This window comes from Vulpes vulpes, chromosome 3 (genome assembly GCF_048418805.1).
Source record: "Vulpes vulpes isolate BD-2025 chromosome 3, VulVul3, whole genome shotgun sequence".
Lineage (NCBI taxonomy): Eukaryota > Metazoa > Chordata > Mammalia > Carnivora > Canidae > Vulpes > Vulpes vulpes.
In genome coordinates this window covers 128,769,694-128,782,862 of record NC_132782.1, presented here as the reverse complement: position 1 = coordinate 128,782,862, position 13,169 = coordinate 128,769,694, and the positions used below count along the sequence as shown (strand labels likewise).

General features: G+C 42.9%; 1 long non-coding RNA gene across 3 annotated transcripts in view; it reads left to right on the top strand.

Annotated features, from left to right (window-relative positions):
* LOC140598366 (uncharacterized) overlaps positions 1-13,169 on the top strand; it is a 109,291-nt gene that overhangs the window by 87,311 nt on the left and 8,811 nt on the right. For 2 of the 3 annotated variants that reach the window (XR_012000752.1, XR_012000753.1), the window contains 2 exons: positions 2,906-3,044; positions 9,596-9,709. This is a non-coding gene — a long non-coding RNA (uncharacterized lncRNA). Of the gene's footprint in view, positions 1-2,905; positions 3,045-5,230; positions 9,178-9,595; positions 9,710-13,169 lie in introns of those variants that run through there. The other variant, XR_012000754.1, reaches the window with a different exon arrangement.

Here is a 13,169-nt window from a genome sequence, read left to right as displayed (position 1 = left end):
TGTGCCATGGAAGTCTGATTAGGGTGAGGTGAAGAGAGATTGGGGGTTAAGGAAGTAAAGATAGTGACTATTAATACTTTTCTGGATGTTTTGCTGTGAAATGGTGGCAGTAGCTGAACAGACACATGGAAAGTTTTTGTTATTCAGTATGGGAGATTTGCAGTGCTCCTGGTAAAATATATATGTTTTTTGGAGCAAGAGATAGATTGGTGGTAGGAAAAAGATGTTATTATGTCTCCTGATCTCTTTATTTTTCTTTTCTTCTAAATATTTCTCACACCTTGAATACATAGTTATCTCTTTTACAATGATAACTATGACATATACCTCTCTTTTTTTTCCAGACCCTTAAGACTTTTCTTATTGCTTTTTTTGGTAAAGATTTTTTATTTATTCATTTGAGAGAGCACTTGTGTGTGAGCAGGGGCGGTGCAGATGGAGAGAGAGAAGTAGGCTCCCTGCTCAGCAGGGAGCAGATGTGGGGCTTTATCTCAGGACTCTGGGATCATGACCCGAGCTGAAGGCAGAGGCTTAACCAACTGAGCCACCTAGGCACCCCGAGACTTCTTCTATTTCTCATGGCAAGCCACAGGACTTTTTTTTTTTTTTTAAATTCATAGAGACAGAGAGAGAGAGGCAGAGACACAGGCAGAGGGAGAAGCAGGCATCATACAGAGAGCTTGACGTGGGAGTCGATCCAGAGCCTCCAGGATCACACCCTGGGCTGTGGCAGCGCTAAACCACTGAGCCTCGGGGGCTGCCCAAGCCACAGGACATTTCAAGGAAATATTTTTCTGCATGTTGGTTCATTTCCTCACAGTCAGCTATGGGGCCGTAGAGCTTTGGGCCGAAAGATGTGATTCCATGTCCTTTTGGGACTGAGCTTACATCTGAGGCTGGAAGAATATTTTGACAATTGAATGCTGTTGGTTTCTGTCCATAAAATCCCATTGGGCTAGTCATTACTGTGGCAAGCAACTCAGAGTTTCAAAAGGGGAGACTGTTGTATGATTTTTTTTTAAATGTAGGGATGTGCAAAGAATGGAATGCAATAGTACGATTTTCACAGCATCCATAGCTTGAGTATGAGAAGTGTCTTAAAAGTCTATTTTTAAAAGAGGAACCTATTTTTGAGAGGACTTAAGGTTAGTGAGTTTTTCATATATTTGGAATAAAAGAAATGTACTAATGGACTGGTGAGTAGTACCGTGGTTTATCCTGAACAAGCCAAGGTGAATAGGTATTAATCTATTCTCTGCAGAACTGGGTTTTGTGCAGCAAATTGGAATTACCCGGGTTCCTCTCGACAGTCTGTGCAACATGAAAAGTCAGTATAGAAAATCCTTATTGACTTGATGATATGGCTGTGTGATGAAAGCAGTAATCATGTTTAGAACAGCTATGAAACAAAATGCAATCCTCACGCTCGCTCACTGCCCGTGATAGGATTATATTCTGATTGACTGAAAATGTGGTCAGCAGGAGGATCATTTGGCAGCAGAAGAGGCCGATTTTTCTGATGATCCAGAAATCAGATTTTGATTCTGATGATTAGATATTTGGCTTACAGTCTTCTCACTCCTAAAGAATGCTACCAAGGTCAGTCTGTCTTATATACTTTAGAGAATGAATGAATAATGGTTTATTATAACAACAAATAAGTCAACTTAAGCCTTGTGACTCACTGCTGTTATCCTTCACCAAGCAAATTCAGCCCTCCTGTCTGGATGGGTAGTATGAGATTTACAGATGCTAGAGAACTGCTGTTTGGTTTTCATATTTGAGGAAAGAGTATAGACATTTATTTTTGAGTGGAATTTAATTTGAGAATATGACAAATATTGAAATACTTAGGGAATAGTCTTTTAAAATAAATTTCTGATATGATTCTTTAACTTGAAATTTAAATTGAGAATTTTTTATTGTAAATGTAGTATGTTTGAGTTGAAAATCAAACAGTATAGCAAAGTATAAAATAGAAGTCCCAGGCAAGCTCCAAGCCCAGCCCTACTTCCCAGAGAGAACCACTGTGAATTGCTTCTTGTGCAGAGTGCTAACTCTACGTTCAGTATTGTGCTAAGCAATTTACATGTCTATTTTGTTTAGTTTTCACAGCACTAGGTAAAGTACATAGTGTTATTCTCACCTTCAATATGTAGAGGTACCGAGTGGCCGAGTATTTCCACTTAAGGTCTTGAAGGTTTATGAGTAGGAAACCTGGTTGCAACATAGGCCGTGTATTTTCAGACACCATGCCTTTATAATCAAGGATTACACTACATATCCTGCTCTGAAAGGATCAGCTGCCCCCGATCATACACTATTTCCTAGTCATCTTTCTATAGAGATAGATGTAGATCCATCTTGTTCTTTCTCACATTGCATAATAGTCCATGGTGTATTCATATTATAATGCATTTATCAAAATCTCTATTGAAGGTTGTTCTCAGTGTTTTTGCTACTACAAATATCCTTCTACAGATACCTTTACACACATATCAATTATTTTTGTAGGGTAAATCCCTATAGGTGGAATTTATTGGTCAAAGAGTATAGTATTTATAACTTGGATTAATATTGCCATAGTGGCCTCCAAAAAGTTTGTACTACTTTGTAATCTTGCCAACAGTGTATGAGATTCAAGATCAAGTATTATAAAACTATTAAAAAGCATTGTTAATCTATAAAATATGGTATCTCATTTTTGTTTTAATTTCATTTACTATGAGTGATATTGAACATCTTTTCATATATTTACTGACCATTAATATTTTCAGCTGTTGGTTTATGTCATTTCCCAATTTTTCTGTTGGATTATTTTCTTTTTCATATAAACAGTCTGTTATATGTATTATAATCTTTTTTCCAAGTTTACAATTTTTATTTTGACTTTTTTTGTTTAAAGATTCCATTCATCTATTCACGAGAGACACAGAGAGAGAGAAGCAGGCACCATGCAGGGAGCCTGAAGTGGGACTCGATCCCGGGACTCCAGGATCACGCCCTGAGCCAAAAGGCAGGCGCTAAACTGCTGAGCCACCCAGGTATCCCCTTATTTTGGCTTCTGTCAAAAAAAAAAAAACTTTTTAGGATTTATGCATTAAAATTTAGCAATCTTTTTATGGCTATGGGCTTTATTTCATGTTTAGAATGGCCTTTACTCTTCTTGAATAATAATAAAAGAAGGTTATTCACATAGGTATTATTTTAGTATTTTTGTGCTTTCTTATTTATATATTTGAGTTTTTATTCCATCTGCAACTTATTTTAGTATAAGCAGTAATTTAATTTTGCAGATGGCTATTTAACTGATTCAATATTAAATATTAAATATTTGTACAATGTTTATTTATCTAGTTTATCCAATAAAAATACTATTTAATATGCTATTTATTATTTACCTTACAATGTATCAAGTATCTATATTTATTAGGTCTGATTATACTAGCGTCAATGGCAAACTTTCTACTTAGCATAACTTTACAATATATTTTCATATCTGATAAAGCTATAACTGCTCGTTCTCCTCTGTTCTCACATGTTTATTTTTGCAGATGAACTTCTGTATCATTTTATCAACTTGAAAAAATATTTCTAGATTAATTTAAGGGGAACTGATATTTTTATAATACTCTTTTCCTATCCAAGAATAATATATATTTTCTATTTATTCAAATCCTTTAAGTCTCTCAGGAGTCTTTTATGGTTGCTTTAAGCAGGTCCTGCTTATTTCATATTACTGGAATTCTAATTCTTTTTTTTTTAAACAACTTTTTATTTTTTATTTTTTATTTATTTATGATAGGCACACAGTGAGAGAGAGGCAGAGACATAGGCAGAGGGAGAAGCAGGCTCCATGCACCGGGAGCCCGACATGGGATTCGATCCCGGGTCTCCAGGATCGCGCCCTGGGCCAAAGGCAGGCGCTAAACCGCTGTGCCACCCAGGGATCCCCTGGAATTCTAATTCTTAATGATAATCATAATATGGATCTTGTGGCAATGATCCGTTTTGTTTCCCTTCTCTCTCTTGTGTTCTCCACTTAGTTGTCTCTCTTCTGTCCCATTTTCCCACTCTTCTGGCTCCCTATTTCTTGGTCTTCCCATCTGCTCTTCCTATTGCTTGTTTAGCTCAGAGGGAGGACATACTGCAATGGTAGAGAGATAGTAACAGACATTGATAATCTGTTTTTCTCTGACCATTGGCTTCCTGCAAAAGAAAGAAACTGTTCCTTTCTATGTTTCTTTTCCTTACTCCTTCAAATATGTTGAAGAATAAGAAATTGCTTTTTACCAGTGTTAAGGGAAATTTGGGGTTGGGGTATTTTGCAAAGTGTGGTCCAGGAAATTCCAGAAAAAACATACCAGAGATACTTGGTAAATTATAGCTCCCTCAGCCCATCCTGAGACCTGCGGAATCAGAATCTTTAGATGCAATGCCTAGAAATCTGCATCTTGAATAAGTACCTCAAGTTGGGGCTTCTTAAGCTGAAATGTGCATGGGAATCCCATCGCATCCTGTTATAGTGCAGATGCTGATTCAGTGGGGTTGGGGTAGGGCTGAGATTCTGCATTTCTGACCAGCTCTCAGGTGCAACTGTTCTAGCCATACCTTGAATAGCAAGGCTATAGAAATTTTTTTTGCTCCTTAAATATGACAATCTTTGAATTACCTGGAATAGGGTGCTAAGGAAAGAAAGAAGACTTTCTCTTTAAAAAAAACCAGTCCTTTTGAATGTACATTCCTGTGTTGAATGTAGAACCCTGCCCCTGCTTCTTTTTTCTCTGCTTTGAAAAGTTTGACCTATTTATCATGTCCACGTGATGGTTTAGTTTACCTTGATTCCTGAGCAAGTTATAACAAAGGCAAAGGCTGTGGAAGATCTGGTACCCATTCCCCTTACATCTGGACAAACTGAGCTGGTGTGGGAAGTGCAGTGTGATTAGAGGGCCCCTGGCATTGGGATATTACTAGAATATTATATAGACTACATCTAATAAGCGGAATCACTAAAGGAAGACTAAGAGTCTATTTTCATCTGTACTACTGACCATGAGGATGAAAACCTGAATGACCCATGCAGTTCTCTATTCTATGGCTTTTGTCAGCCTTCAATGCCCTTCATCCTCCCACAGGCCTTGCCAGCACTGTTTTGCTATTGGCATCCCATATTTGAGATGGCTGGCCCATCCTACTGGGTTAGCAAATCTATATTCAGAGAATATAACTTGTTTTTAAAAAGATTTATTTACTTATTTTAGAGAAAGAGAGAGCATGATTATGGGGGAAGAACAGAGGGAGAGAATCTCAGGCAGACTCCACGCTGAGCAGGGAGCCTGATGCAGGGCATATTCCAAGGACCCTGAGATCATGACCTGAGCCAAAGGCAGATGCTTAACTCCCTGCGCCATCCAGGCACCCCTATAACTTTTTGTTCTTATATAGCACTTTTGTTTGTTTGGAGGCCACATCTGCCATCTTGCCCTCCATTAACTTTATGCTAACATTGTAAGTAAACAAGCTAATAATGCTCTCTTCAGCATTAAAAACTCCATCCTGGGTATTAGCAGGGCTGCTGAATATGACTATGTATTGTACAACTCCAGAGGATGTGATTCACATTTGCAAATAGCACTCCTGAGGTTCTTTGATATGGTGGCTCTGACTCTAAGATGTTTGTAAAGATCATGGAATTGGGAGGCTAATCTTTGTACTAGGGGAATATTGGTTAGAGAAAGGATAATGGGAAGGAAAGGAACATATTGAGGCTACCCAAGTTTTTTTGAGGAAAGAGAGTATGTCCTCCCTTACAAATGGCCACAAAAATTGAGAACAAATGATAAGAATGTGTTAGGACTCTTATACAAAACAACAGAAACATAAATCAAGCCAATTTAGATAAAAGGGGAATTTATTGGCCTATGTAATCCAAGAAGGGATTGAGTAATGAAATGTGGGGAAAGCAGTGATACAGCTAGACCCAAAAACTATTGTAACCAGGGATTCAAATGCTTTTAACATTCTTCTTTTGTCTCTGAATGTTGGCTTTATTCTCTCTTAGAAGGCTACCTTCCAATGTGCGGTAGAAAACATGGCCTGCTGATAGCTCCTGAGTTTTACATTTTAAATTCTCCTTTCCTAGACACTGATTCTCTTTCTTGGTTCCAGTGTGCAAAATCCAAAGGGAAGGCTCTGGTTGGCCTGGCTTGGACCATTTGACTGTGGCCAGGTAGGCAGGCTCATGGAAAAAAAAATGGCAGCTCTCCCATAGGCATCACATAGTTAAAGTGGAGTTAGGTTTGGAAAAATTCCCAGAAGAAGGAATGTCTGCTGGGCAGGCTAAATAGTAAATGTCCACTCTGAAGCTCATTTGCCCTTCTACGTACACTGTAATCGCTGGGGATCGCTATAGACCACATGAAACCCCATCCATATTCAGTAAGAATGTAGCTCTCTTCCGGCCTGTGGTTCCACTAAAGGCTTTGCCCTAATGTTGTTAGAAGGGGCAGCTGTATCACAGCAATAGTTGCTTATTTATTCACTGTAGTGACAGTTACATTTCATGGAGCAGCTGTTGAAGCCAAAAATGTTCAGCAAGGGCAAAATGTGATAAAAGCTCAATGCAATTTGCTTGTGCATTATTAAGTTTTAATTTTTGGTTCAGGAATAAATTTTGTTTTCTGTAGCTATTTTCAACTTGTTTCTATAGTTGAAAAAGAAATGAATTACTCCCATTCCACCAATTAAACTGCTAGAAAACCCTCTTGGATTTAAGACCTGAATTAACTTTGAGTTAAACTCTACAGGCAAAGTAGAGTTTATTTGAGGATGGAAGTAGGGTCCCACTTGTGCTAGGCAATGGGTTTACGATGGAGTTCACCTTTTTGCATCACTGTATCATTACCTGTAAGAGGAGAAGAGAATTAACACCTTGCTTATGGATCAAATGAAGTAATGAATGGATGGCACTTTGGATGTGCAGCACTAAATGTTAGCTAATGTCACTATATTGTTAATGCAACATTTTGTGTTAAATGAGCAATTCTTGAGTCAATAATTTTTATTTACAAATTCAAAAAGTAAGGTTTATTATAAAGCTACATTAGATAATATGGGCACAAAGGGCCTGAGATGAAGTATAGGGAAACCTCAAATAGACAGGAATCAAAGATGGAAATAATCTCTTTCCCTGGGGCTATGTGGTTTCTTAACCTTCATTCTCTGTTTCTTTCCCATTCTCTTCTCCTCAGATCAGCTGCTTCTCTCTATTCATGTTTGCTGCTCTCATGGCACATACTAGAACTTGCTCATGGCTTTGGTTTGGCACCAACTCCAACCTCACACCTACGTGGTTCTTAGTTCCAGAGCCCATCACAACTTGATGCATTTTCTGTGTCTTAGATTCATGTTAGAGAGGAGCTGACCAGTCCAGGCCTTGGATGAAAGGTTCCATCTTGGGATATCTCCTGAGCTGTGATCAAATGGCAGAGCTGTTGAGTCTAACTACCTGGGCCTGCCCCTTCAGCAAGGGCTAAGGGCCAGGTAATTGCCAGAGAGGAGACTGTGGGCAAGAAAGATGTCTGAGACCATATATATTACAAATGGTTATGAGTGAAATGGTGAGTTCCTAAGGTCCTTCTGATGATAAATCATAAGAAGGGGATTGTTTAGTGCTCTGGGGTTACCATGCTGCAAAGAGTGCCAAACACAGTGGTCTAGAGGTTGGTGCCAAGCCGTCTCTAGACATAAACATCTAGGGTAGTTACATTAAAGGATGATCATTCAGGAGAATAGCTCTTTAACGTGTTTGAACCTCATTTTCATGTAGTAAGGTGACAAGGTCTACCTTATAGGGTATTAGGATTCAGTGAGAAAAGACATCTTATATCTAATCCAAGACACTTGGAACCTAGTAGGTGCTCAATAAATGTTATTTTTCTTCTTTTTTATTTCCCTTCAACTTATGCATTGCCCACTGTGAAAATACATCCATCTAAAGGAGACAGTTGAAATGATTTTCCTATTTTGTTGTACTTGAAAATAAATTTAATTATTTGTAGGTAATTGATTTAAGTAATGTCTAGCCAAACAGCTTACTAGATTTTTCCTGTTTCAGATGGTAAAAGGAAAATCAGAGCCACTTAATACTTTTTATTGATTTCTTGAGATAAATGCTGGCGTGATTTTGCAAATACTGTTTGTGTATTGAATTTGTAATAACAGACTATTTCAGGAGTCTCTCCTGGCATGCAGCTCTCTCTTTCTAAGAGAGTGGTGGTGTTTTTCAGATGCAGCCCATCTGGAGGGGCAAATGTTTCCTAGGCTGCTTCCTGACCGCATTCAAGGCACCTAGTTCTTTTACTTTTCAAGCCCCCTTATAATGTGCTGTCTTCTGGGCCAAGGGGCCTTACTTCTCTGTGCAATTCTGCTCTTAATCCTCTCTTCCCCTTCCTCTGTGCCCTTCTGTCTTCTGAATTTTTCACCTCTCCCTGAGGCCACGAAGTACTTACCCTTGCCCTCATCTTAGGAAAGTCCTCTCAAGCCTGCTTCCTTTTCCAGCTACTCCTATTTTTTCCTTCTCTGCCAAACTTCCACAAAGCCTGGCATGGGCTGATTTCCCTTGTTTTCTCATGCCTCGGTCACTCTCGAACTGACTGAGCACAATTTTCTCTCCCATCCACTCTACAGATTGTGCTCTCCAAAGCCATTAATGGCCATCTAGTGCTAAATCCTATAACATCCTAATATTGTTACCATCTCTTTCTTGCTGAGATTTGCCACTTCCTTGGATTCTATGACACAAGAATTCACTGCTTATTTTTCTACCTCTAAGTAGACCTCTTTTTCTGCTTGCCACCTCATATTCTATCTCTTCTTTTATAGAAATTGACATAATTTTTTAGCCTATTTATCTAGTATGTGTCGTCACTAGACTATAAGCTACAGGAAGGCACGGCCCATGCCTATCTTGTTCACCATTGCCACCCACTGATATTACCTTTCTCCTGCTCTCTGAAAACCTGTTTGTCTTCTCCCCCTTACCGGCTCTGTCTACCCAGGCACTGAGGCCAATTTTACCTCCAAGGCATCTCTCAACTTGATCTGTCCTTTCCCATTTGTATTGCACAGCTTGAAGCCCTCACCATGGTTCAGCAGAGGCAGCTGAGGAATGAGTTGGTACGTTGCTATCCCTGCTTCCAGCCTGTTCTCATGCCCCTCCCTCCCTTGCACTGCTATCAAATTGACCTTCCTAAAAGCATAGCTTGGGTCACGTCACACCCTGTTGTGGACTTCCAGTTCTTCATAATAGGTTATTGAATCAAGATTTGATTTTTTTTTTAAGATTTTATTTATTTATGTGTGAGAGAGAGCACAAGCAGGGAAGAGAGGGAGAAACAGCCTCCCTGCTAAGCATGTGGGTCTCAATCCCAGGACACTGGGATCATGACCTGAGCCAAAGGCAGACATTTAACCGACTGAGCCATCCAGGTGCCCCGCAAGTCTGTATTCCTTTCCCTGCTTATGCCAGTCTCAGTTTACCTCTGATGCTTTCTCTCCTGCTGCTCCCCATCCTGCTGACTTGTGTGTACACGAGAAACTGGGCTGCAGTGAGGCTGCCAGGGAGGAGTGATGGAGCCACCTGATACTTCTCTGCCCTGGTGTCCATGCCATTCTAAGAGCTCCAGGATGCACCTACTCAATTGGGAAGGTAAGAAACTTAAATAGTATCTGTAGGACAAATTACAGAAAAACAATAGCTAAGCACAAGCAATATACTGTTTTATTCAACTTGGAACAAATACACTTGACTCTGATGGCAAGATTAAACCTAAATGTCTCAAGATAGAAAGAGACAATAAAGAACGGTGATTGAGCACACAGCCTCTGAAGCTAAACTGACTGGATTTGAGAAGCAGTTCTGCCATTTATTAGCCATGGGACTCTAAGCAAGACACTTAAGGCCTCTGTGACTCAGTTTCCCCATATGTTATATAGGGATGATGGAATTGTGAAAATTACATAAGTAAATACATATAAGATGTTAAGAAGATTATCTGGCACACAGTAAGCCCTATATAATTTTTAGGTATTAGTGGTGTTGATTCAACAAATACTCATCAAATACTCATCAAATATAGGGCATTATATAACTAACTACTGGTTGAGGTAGGAGGAAGAAAAGGGGGAAGGAGAAGGTGAAAGTGGGAAGAGAAAAGCCTAGGATAATCCTGACTTGCACAGTGAAATGGATACCGTTTACTAAGGGAAACGTAGAAAGAGTCACCGGGAGCAGAACCCTATGTGTTTAAACTTTATGTTATAATTTCCACTGGTTTATTCTTAGACCTTTTCTAGTTGAAAAGGTCATTACTTTTCAGAATAGGGAACACACAAATATATATTATTTTAAAATAGCTTTAAGGACCAAGAAGAGCGTATCTTTAAGTAGATGAGAAAAAGCTTTCAGAGATGGGAAGAAGGAAAGGTTTGGGGCCCATATTCCTTTTCCAAACAATCCCCAAGAGAAACCATTGGTGAAATCAGGAAATGCTGCCAGAAGAGAACATGATAATGGGCTGCTCACTCTGCTTTCTAGAAATAAGGTATGGATGTGAGCACCTGCTTTCCCCCTTTCTCCACAGGCCCAGCCAGGATCACGGTCTAAGTCTGAGCTGCCCAGTCTTTTCTTTTTAAGTTAAAGCAACTGATGTTTAAAGAAAATTGAGGGCAGCTGGTTTGGCTCAGCGGTTTAGCACCGCCTTCAGGTCTCCAGGATCACGCCCTGGGCTCGCTTCCCGCATCAGGCTCCCTGTGTGGAGCCTGGTTCTCCTTCTGCCTGTGTCTCTGCCTCTCTCTCTCTCTCTCTCTCTCTCTCTCTTTGTGTCTCCCATGAATAAATAAATAAAGTCTTAAAAAAAAAAAAGAAAATTGATATGATGATAATGGCAGATATGGGGGGTTTATATTGTTATTTGTGATGATAGCCATCACTTCCTCAGCACTTATGTGCCAAGTATTATAGCAGATATCATAGTACTTAATATGTATTAGTTAAGTAGGTGGAATTTCATTTATTCATAGAATATTAGGGCAAGATGGGGCCTCCCTCTCATTTTGCAGATTATCAAACTGGGGCCTCCAAGGAGGTGCAGGAGCATGCCTAAGGTCACAGCACCATACTGTGACTAACAAGCTGGCAGTACAACAAGGCTGACGAATATCCAACTGGACACTCTGAAACCACTCTGATTCCTCAATTTTTCTTCAGATATTGACAAAAACAAGCAATTTCTACACCGTGTGTCTTTGCCTCACAACTTCACTAACTCTGTACCTGACAGTCTTTTAAAAAGACAGAGTATAATCTTCAGAAACAGCAGCATGTCCTTTTGAACCCAACCCACTTAGGTTTTTGAAACGCATGAACATTGCATGGAGCTGAATTATTCCTTTTTTTTTTTTCATTTGCTCCCCACTTCTCTCTCTTTTTAATACCCCATTTAAAATAATTTAAATAGGAAAATTGTGATAGCATTTTGTCCGTGTGTATATGCGCGTGTGTTGGAAAGGAATTGACCTAAAATTTCTCCCTCCTGAAACAACCCGCTTGCTGCGCTCTGCGAGCGCGCACCTTGCCTCGCACTAAAGTTAAAGACACAAGAATCCCGGGGCTGGAGGCGGGGAGGGGAGGCGCTGCCCTCCCGCGGGCTCTCCCCTCGGCGCTCTCCCCCTCTCCAGGCCTCGCGCGCTCTGCGCCCTGCTTCTTGCAAACCCAGATGCTCTGGGCCCGGCTCGGCTCTGCCTAACATCTGATTTGAAACACTGCGCCGGAGCCATCTGCTGTATTTGGGGAATAAAGGCGCGGGGGCGAGCAGCGCTTTTTGCAAATGTGTCCAAATAGGGCAATCAAGGGACGGACGGGGCGGGACGGGGGTGCCTGGTGGGTGCGGGCCCGCGCGGCCCCCGCGACTCTCCCGGAGCCGGGCCGCCCACCGAGCCCCTGGGCCTCTGGCCGGCGCCTGGACGGCCGCCTAGCGGCTCTGGCCTCTGACCAAGCTGAGCCTTCTCCCCGGAAGCGAGGATGTGGAAGCTCAGAAACAGACGGCGGCGGCGGGGGGAGGGGGGGGGGCTCGGAGGCGCTGAGCGCTCAGCACCCGGCGCCCCGTGGGCCCCCACAGCTGGGAGGCTCGTTCCCCCTCCCGGTGGGCCCACTGCCAGCCCCGGGACCTCGGTGGGCTGTGCGTGGTTTCACTGAACACCTGCAGACCCAGCTCGGGCTGCTTGCAGCGCCCACGTCGTCGCTCTGGGTGCTGGCGGCTGGCCGGGGAGAGGTCCGGGAGAGGCCGGGGAGAGGATGGGGAGAGGATGGGGAGAGGCCCGGGAGAGGATGGGGAGAGGCCTGGGAGAGGATGGGGAGAGGCCCGGGAGAGGCCCAGGAGAGGCCCGGAAGAGGATGGGGAGAGGCTGGAGGGAGGCCTGGGAGAGGCCCGGGAGAGGATGGAGAGAGGCCCGGAAGAAGCCGGAGAGAGGCCGAGGAGAGGATGGGGAGAGGCCAGGGAGAGGATGGAGAGAGGCCGGGGAGAGGATGGAGAGAGGCCCAGGAGAGGATGGGGAGAGGCCGGGTAGAGGCTGGGGAGAGGATGGGGAGAGGCCCAGGAGAGGCCGGGGAGAGGCCCGGGAGAGGATGGGGAGAGGCCCGGGAGAGGCCGGGGGGAGGTTGGGGGGAGGCTGGGGAGAGGCCGGGGAGGCGGCACGACTGGGTCCTGCCGCCTGTGCCGCCGCCGCCCTCGGGGCGCCCCCCCCCGCCCCGCCCCCCGAGGCCGGGTCTGTGCACGGCCCAGGCTGTGGGGTTGGGGCTTGAGTGCGAGTTTTCCACGCCTCGGCTCCTGCTTGGTCAGCCCCCGGGCAGAACGCACGGGTCCCCACAACGAAAGCGGCTCGCGGGCTCCTCCCCCCCACCCCCCACCCCCGGTCTCGCCCCCCCCCCCCGGCCCCCCGCGATGACTGCACCCGGCTCCCCTGTTTCCCTCAGTCTCGCTCAGGAGGGAGTGTTTGCTGATTTTTTTTTTTTTTTTTTTTTTGGTAACTATCCTACAGACATGCAATACTCCCACAGTTTTTCACGCAATCTGGGAAGTTCATATATTCTTTTCTAATCTTTGAAGACA